Source organism: Cyprinus carpio, chromosome B3 (genome assembly GCF_018340385.1).
Source record: "Cyprinus carpio isolate SPL01 chromosome B3, ASM1834038v1, whole genome shotgun sequence".
Lineage (NCBI taxonomy): Eukaryota > Metazoa > Chordata > Actinopteri > Cypriniformes > Cyprinidae > Cyprinus > Cyprinus carpio.
Window position 1 is genome coordinate 34068536 of NC_056599.1, and position 8336 is coordinate 34076871.

An 8336-nucleotide genomic window follows, 5' to 3' on the forward strand; every position below is an offset into this window, starting at 1 on the left:
ACGCCTCCGCCACAGACAAAAACTGCTGGGCGCAGGTATTGGCATAATGCCTGGTGTCCGTTTTTAGCATTGCTAACACAAATGACTGGAGTTTCCACTCACAGTCAATGATGTGTGCCGTAACACCAAGGTAATTGTGATTGCTAACTGACGTCCAGTGATCCCCTGTCAGTGCTCCCGCTAAAACACATCTCCTTTTTTTTTTATGCAGTGTTGTACAGCTGCTGGATTTTTAACATAATGGTGTTTCGCGATGGCGGTTTATATGTTATGTCTGAAGAGGCTATTTGCAAAACCTCCGCTAACCCTCTGTCTTCTATCACCGAAACTGGTCTGCAGGACATTGCGATCCATTTAGCAAGGGAACTGGTCAGTTGGTCACATACAGATTTGCTAAGTTTGCGTTTCAGTGTTTGCTCCAGTGTGGTTTGAAGATGACGTTGACTGCTAGAGTTGGTATCACGGGACGTGCTGGGTCGTACCTCCGGATGAACTCCTGGATGCTTTGCATTGATGTGGTACTTTAGAGTGGATGAACTCCGGTGATATGCAAATTCCTTGCTGCAGACATTGCAGATGACTTTATTTTTATCAACACTTCCATCAGGCCGTTTTTTATAAGTAAATGTTCCAATCAATGATCCAATCAATGATCCAGGAAGGAAGGAGACGTTCTCGTCACCCTCTTTCATTTTACAGTCGAATGTTGGCTAGAACGGCTCCAGGTTCTAAGGTCAATACGGAATGGATTAATCTGCATTATTTTTTTTAACACGTTATTTTTTCTCAGATTAATTAATCGAAATTAATGCGTTATTTTGACAGCCCTAATATATATATAAAGAAACTCACTGAATCACATAAATACTCAGAATATTAGATCATTTTTTTCTGGATCTATTATTAGTCTTGGGAGAAGACTTCCTCTGGCATTTGATTTCTTCCCTGTCAAAGAATGCACAGCCATCTCCTCGAGGGTGAATACCTGGCTCATCAGGTCCTGTAGCATGCACAAGACTGCAGTCCTTTGTGGGAGTGCTGTAAAAAATTCCAGGAAAGTTAGTCTATAAATTAGACCAAAGTCAGATCCATGTTGCACTGTTTTGCTGTTATTATGAATATGTGTCTATAGGAACAATGATAAAAGTAATCATAGCCATGTTGATATTCAGAACAACATGACTGAGATTTTGATATTGCTCTTTTACAACAGTACATTAAACATATAATTAATAGTGAGTAGAGATGCATGATATTTCTGCAGACGATATATTATTGGCCATAAAAGGGAAAATTCAAATATTGTTATTGCACCAATAACTTAATTTCCACCAATAGTACCACAGATAATTAATTCTGGTATATTCTCTGGCCTCAGAGAAATACCTGATCACACGCTGCTTCTTTCATTTTGTGATTTGACAATGGCACTGAGCAATTACACACTTCAGTTTTAGGTTGTTTGACAGATGCTTTGCCAAAGCAGCTGTGCAAAACACAATGTTGGAGAAATGTTATGTTATTATGAGAAGTTTACAAATGTTTTTAGTTCATTAAAACTGTGTGTGTGACAAAGATTGTTTAGTATGTGAGAAACTCACCAATAAAAGCTTTCAATAAACATGCTCCTCAATTCAGATCAATCCATTCCCCAACCTGCATTTTTTCTAAATACAATTTTCTATTTACCTTAGTTTCAGTTCGAGGTTGTGCCTCTGTCTTTAGGCTTTTCAGCTCTTTAAGAATCCAGGAATCTCTGAAACAAGATTTTAACTAGTTATTTTTTTAATAACCAATTTATTTTATCTTAAACATAATAGATAAAAAATTTAGAGAAATATAAAAGGTGCTTTAGAATTTTTCTATAATAATCTTTGTTTATACTGAGACTTAAAATTATACAGAATATAATCAATGTCATTTACAACACTAACATCATGTCTGCACTTTACTGGAGAACTCAGTGACAGTGTGCTAATCAAAAAACAGATTTGCTCAATGCCACAACACACTGTCAGTGAAAACATTTGATGTAATGGGATTAGATCTAAATAGAATGCTATAATTGAGACTTTTCAAGATTGTTAAAGATTGTTAAATTATGGCAACATTATTATATTTTTCTTATTAATTGTGTTGCTCTAATGAGCACTTCAATCCCCGGTTTCACAGGCAAGGCTTAATCCCAGAATAAAAGCATGTCTGGGCCGTTTTAACTGTAAGAAACTTGCACTGACATATCTTCAATTATATTTTTGTGGGTCACGATAGTCACTGTGTCAGATTACACGATTTTGACTCCTAAAATCTTGTTTTGTCGTGGACAAGAAACATGTCAGACTACACGTTGCTTCCCGACCATTTAACGACACGCATGATGTTGTTTAGTGTGCGTTAATAGAGTGTTATTTTTGAAGATGCACAGAAACATTGCTGAAGCGCTTTCGCTATCGTTCGCTAACATTTTATTTTTTTGTCGTGACAGTCCCTCGATGACACATCATACAGGCAGGATTACTGTTGCCACAACTCCACAAACTTTTCCTCCATCTCATAATTCCACCTAGCAGCACCATCATCTCTCTTTCATTTCACTATGTTTGAAAACTGTGTATGAAAGAGCTTCTGTGCTGCTATTGGTCAACATAAGTCACATAAGCCACAAAATGTGCTTTATGTGGTAACATGTAAATGAACTGGTTATTTAACATGATCAACCTGACAGATATACTATACTGACAGATCAAAGTAATTTTTAAATATTGGCTCTATAACAACTGCATCAACTTCTTTAGAGAGTATATTATTTACTTTTACTGTAATTGCTTTATAATATTTATCTTTTTGTGAGATGTTTTTGTTTAGATAAAATATAAATACCCAAAAGATGTGACTCAAGAGATCCCAGTCCTCTAATTTCTCCCTCACAGTTTTCAAGTTCCTCTCTGAGCTGTATGTTTTCTTCCTGAAGCCCTTCTATTCTTCTTTGCATGTCTTGAATTTATTCATTTACAGAGACCTTGAAAAGATACATAAGCAGCATAAACATTCATTGTCTTTTGTGGTATTGTGTTTTGAAAAAGCAAAATATGAAAAACTCTGTTTCTGGAATTGATAGTGGCATTACTGTTTTGTAGTATTTACAATTCTCCGCTTGTTTTCTTTTAGGCTTATGTTTAATTAGTTGCTGCATTACATGCTGCCCAGTCTTTGTTTCTTAATTAGTTGCTGCATTACATGCTGCCCAGCCTTTGTTTCTTTTTAAAAAAAAAAGGCTGAGGTGACAGTCTTTGCAACCACATCATCTGAGCTTTTTTGGTTTTAAAATTCTTCATTTGCAGGGAACATCAGCACCACGCTTCATCTTCCCAATTAATCTGTCTCTCTTTAAGCAGGTTTTCATCCCAGGTGTTTGAGGTGTTATTTTGTGTTGTAAAGTAAAAAGTAGAGTATTGGGATGATTGAACTTAGTAGCTGTGACTTTTTTTTTTTAACACATTAATATCCTTTTAAAAGTAAAACCAAAACAACAGTTAACAGCTAAGATAGACAATCAATGTGAATGACAGTTCTTACCTTAATACACGTTCAGTAGCCTAGAATTTGGAACAAAAGTAGATTTCTGCATCAGCACTCTTTATTCGTTTTACTTGCACAGAAAACAATATAAATAGTTATTACTGTACAACACCGAACTCAGTATAAATCTCATTAATCTGTCATGAACACTGGCTATAGGCTTCTATATACTGATCCACCAATGTAACGTTAACTTAGTTTAGTTCATGGACCTGACACATTTGAGCTGGGCCCATCTGGACAATTTCAGTGTCCAATTTATAAACGAATAACTCTTTATGAACCCGCTGTTTTAATGAAGAGCTGTATGTTATCTTTAGTGGTGTCGGTCTCTAAATAAAACAAGTTTCATGTAAATGAACTTATATTGCTCTCACGTGTATATACAGTGACGTGGTCTCGTGGTAAATTAAACTGATATACAACACAGTTAGCAGCATATGAACATAAAAGTACTGCAGAAGCACTTAATAATCTACTCACCACAAAAGTACAAGATTCAAAGTACACGACGTCTTCTCGCAGTGGGGCAGCTGATTAACTTACTTCCTCGGGTAACGTTAAATCCCATTCTTCGTTATTTAATGTTTGGAAGTGAATGTGTGTGTCTTCAATGTAACACGACAGACCTATTTTGACCGTGTTTTTTTTATTTTTTTTTTTCCTAAAATCTAATAATCCGAAACAAAGATTTGGGTTTGTAGCCCAAGCAATGTCGCATTGTTTTAGTATTCAACGAGCCATGATTCATTAATTCAGAACAATGAATGAATGATATGAAACTGTCATACGCTACATAGTTATCTTATTCTATTGTGAATAAACTAGTAAGAAGTTTATGAGATTTTGGAAATTACATTTCCCATCATTTTTCTACTCAACAATTTGTACAGTGTCCCAACTTTTTGGAATAGGTTTTCGTTATATTTATACGTGTACTACTGTGTGTGTGTGTGTGTAGTGTGTGTGGTATATATGTATGGATATTGATGTTATCTTATTATAGTGGATATGTGTTGTTTTTTATAAATTATATATAATTTTTTTTAATTAAAAAACTGACATCTTGTGGGACATATACTATCTGTGAGCATTAATCTATTTGTATAATTTCACACAATTTGATAGTGAGACGAATCTCATGGCAATGTTGTTTAAATTGTAAAACTACGTAGCAGTTGAACAGGGCATTCGACCGCCCCTACTGGCTATATTATCAGAGAATACAAGATCTTCTAGTATCTTTCAATGACTTTAAAACGATCACATTTACACGGCACTATAATAAACTGTACTAAATTTCTGCCAGCAATGATGTGTTGTGAAGTACAATTGTTCTGGCATCCAATAATTCAACATCAGACAAAAACAATACAAATATGCTATCCTTACAAATTCCAAAGCTTATTTTTATCGATTATTATTATTATTATTCATTATTATTAATATTATTATTATTATTATTATTTAATTAATTAATTAATTTATTTTTTGTAGTAAGTTCTTGAAAACGGTGCTATGGTAAGCCTGTCATATTTTATCGTGTTCAAACACTTTGGTAAGCCAAGAAAAACAAACAGAAAACCACATTGTGGCATCTAATGATTAAGTCTTAGGAAGTGATACGTAAACGAAAGTGCCTGTGGTAATTCCTGTATATTTAGCTCTGCTCATTTGTTGTGTGGTAAATTTATGTTGTACTGCTGCAGTACCACCGGATTACAGGGGGGGGGGGGGGAGTCCAAGATGGCTTACCTGATCCGACGGTTTTACGAGCTCCTGCACCATCTTTGTTTAGACAGTGCAAAAATAATTGTTTATTAATTGTATGCTGTTCGTGTTTTTTTTTTTTTTTTTTTTTTTTGCTAACGTATTTGACTGAACATTTCCTCCTTATATTGCGTTGACAGGGGGCGTAAACATGTGTCATTCTAACAACAACTCGTTCTTCTGATGATATAGAGGTTAGCGTTAGTATTAACCGCTGTGACTCACCAGGCCAGCAAAGGATGCCATGATTACACCGTTTATGTCTGTGAGCTGAGGAAGATATGTTCAGTTTAGCCTGAAGAGGGCGTTTCCCTGCATTGACTATTACCCGCGGGGTAAATCACAGTGATAAAGGGAAAAAGAGCAAGTAGGACGACCACTCGAGTTTAATTTTATTTATTTAATAAGATGTTTATGATTTATAGAGGTGGTTGTCCAGCTGGCATAACACAGCTGATCAACAGCTGCTCAGACCAGCTGAAACTGTAGGCTGTGTGGATGGAGTTTGTAATTTGAGGATAGCCGGGATTCCTGAATCTGCGCATGAAGATATTCGGCTTGAGGTGGTCAAAATCTGCCAAAATGTTCCTCCTAGTGCCAAAGACAAACTCTCGGATGTTATTGACGTGGTCCAGGCACGAAGCGTCCCAGGGTGACCATTATGCAGTTCTCCATTCGCTCTTACAGAGACGCTGTTTGGAAAGGTTCCGCGAAGAATTCTTCATATCTGAAAGACTGAATGCTCTGTCCCGTTTATGGAAGATTTCTCAGCGGGAGATCGTGAGAGGAGAAGGAAGCTGTGGCCAGAGGTCCAAAAGGCACACGCGGAGGGGAAGACGGCATTCTTGGTCGGAGGCAGAGCTTTCATTCAAGGGCAGGGAGAAATAATCCTGCCCAATTAAAGTGCTTTCATCTTAATATCGTTAAGACTTAACTATCGTTGCAAGTTCTGATTTTGACTGATCTGTCAGGTTCACTTTCCAGACATTGATACGGGTTTGCTATATACATTTATACTATATACAGACTGCCTCTATTTTTTTTTTCTCTTACAGTTCATTTTGCAATTTTTGATATTCAATATGGTGCTTCATTTTTCAGCCTTTTTTTTGACTTGTGACCTACTTTCTAAAAGGTAAAAGTAATAATTGAGTTCATAGAACTTAAAGCAGGTTAGCTGTTTCAGTGTTTGTGTGTTCTTTAAATGTCTTTCTCTATTGTGTCCTTAAACGGCAGGAGTTTAAGATGTTGTTAAACGCCAAGGCCTTGTGTTTTGTTTTCTAGACAGTTTGGTTTTGACTTTGTATTTGTTTCAAGAGTCTCATTCTAAAGGTAATGAAGTAAATTTTTGGAAATAGCAGTGGGGTAGTGAGATTTGGTTCTCTCATGGTTCGGAGCACTCTGCAGGGGTTTCCTTTTTTAAAAATAACTTTACAGGGGATGTGTTGCACACATACTGTGACGAATATGGGCACTTTATTTTGTTAATTCTGAAATGTTATAATCTGAATCTTATTGTTGTTAATTATTATGGGTATAAAACTCTAGATCTGAGAAACATGATCAGTTATTATTTGTTTTGGAGGATAAGCTTACTTATTGGCAGTCAAAATTTCCAAATGCTTATTTATTGATTGGTGGTGATTTTAATACAGTCCTGAACGAATCCCTTGATAGGTGGCCACCTGGTCGCCCATCAAACTCAAACGCAGCTCTGAGAGCTTTTATGCTTAGGTTAGAGCTTATAGATATATGGAGGGTTAAAACTAAGAATGATAGAGTATACACGTGGAGCAATAAAAATTCATCTAGGCTTTCGCGAATTGATTTTTGGTTAGTCTCTAGAAATTTTGATAAAGATAATATCTTTATTGATATTTCTGTAACGCCATTAACAGATCATAAGGTTGTTTTCTATTAAAATTATGCTTTCTCCTGAAGCTAGACGATTTAACAAGGGTGCTTCTTTACTCAAATCATAATGAGGTTAGATCAGAGCTGGAAAGACTTATTGGTTTTTTATGGGAGCAAAGCTAAACAAGAAAATTCATTCAGAAATAAATTGCGAATTGTTAAAATATTGCAAAATTGGGAAAATACCTCAGAAAATATAGTGCTAATTTCGCTAAAACAAAATGTCTTAAAGAAGTTAATATTGTTAGTGAAATCTCGTCTATTACCAAGATTTTTACCTGAAAATCTGTCCGATAGTCAGAGAGCTTATTTAGCTTGATTTGAAGTAAGTTGGGATTGACTTGTATAAATTGAGAGCAGAAAGAGCTTTTATAAGGTCAAGACAAAGGTGGCTTGAATATGGTGATACCCAGATGTCTGTCCTACTTTTTTTAAGCTTGCGAAACAATCATGAGGGCTAAGCAGCTAATTCTATTTGTCATTTAAATATTGGAGGGGTTGTCTCAGAAAATTCTAAAGATATTTCCCAATTTTGCTAAAAGTTTTACTCAAATTTGTATAAATCTAAATGTAATCTAACTGATCTGGATATTTTCAGTAAACATCTTGGTAATGTTAATTCTATTAGTTGTGATGACAAAGATTTATGTGACTCGACAAATTACTATCGATGAGGTTAAAGAAGCAATTTTACATTTAAAAAATAACAAGTCGCCTCCCTGGTTATATTCTGAGCTGTTATCTCCATTTCTCCTGCAAGTGTATATAGAGAGTTTAAATTGCTCTGAGCTTTCTGTTAGTATGAAGCAAGGTGTCATTTGTTTAATAACCTAAACCTAAAAAGGACACCCTCTTCTTTTAGATAACTGGAGACCTATCAGCCTTCTTAATAATGATTATAAATTGTTTGCCCTTATTTTCTCTAAGCGTTTTAAGTTGATTTTGAATTCCATTATTGATGAAAATCAGTCAGGTTTCATGAATAACGTCATATTCATATTTTTAATAATATTAGACTTGTCTTTGACCTCATTGATTATGCTGACTTTATTGAGGTTGATAGTTTAATTTTG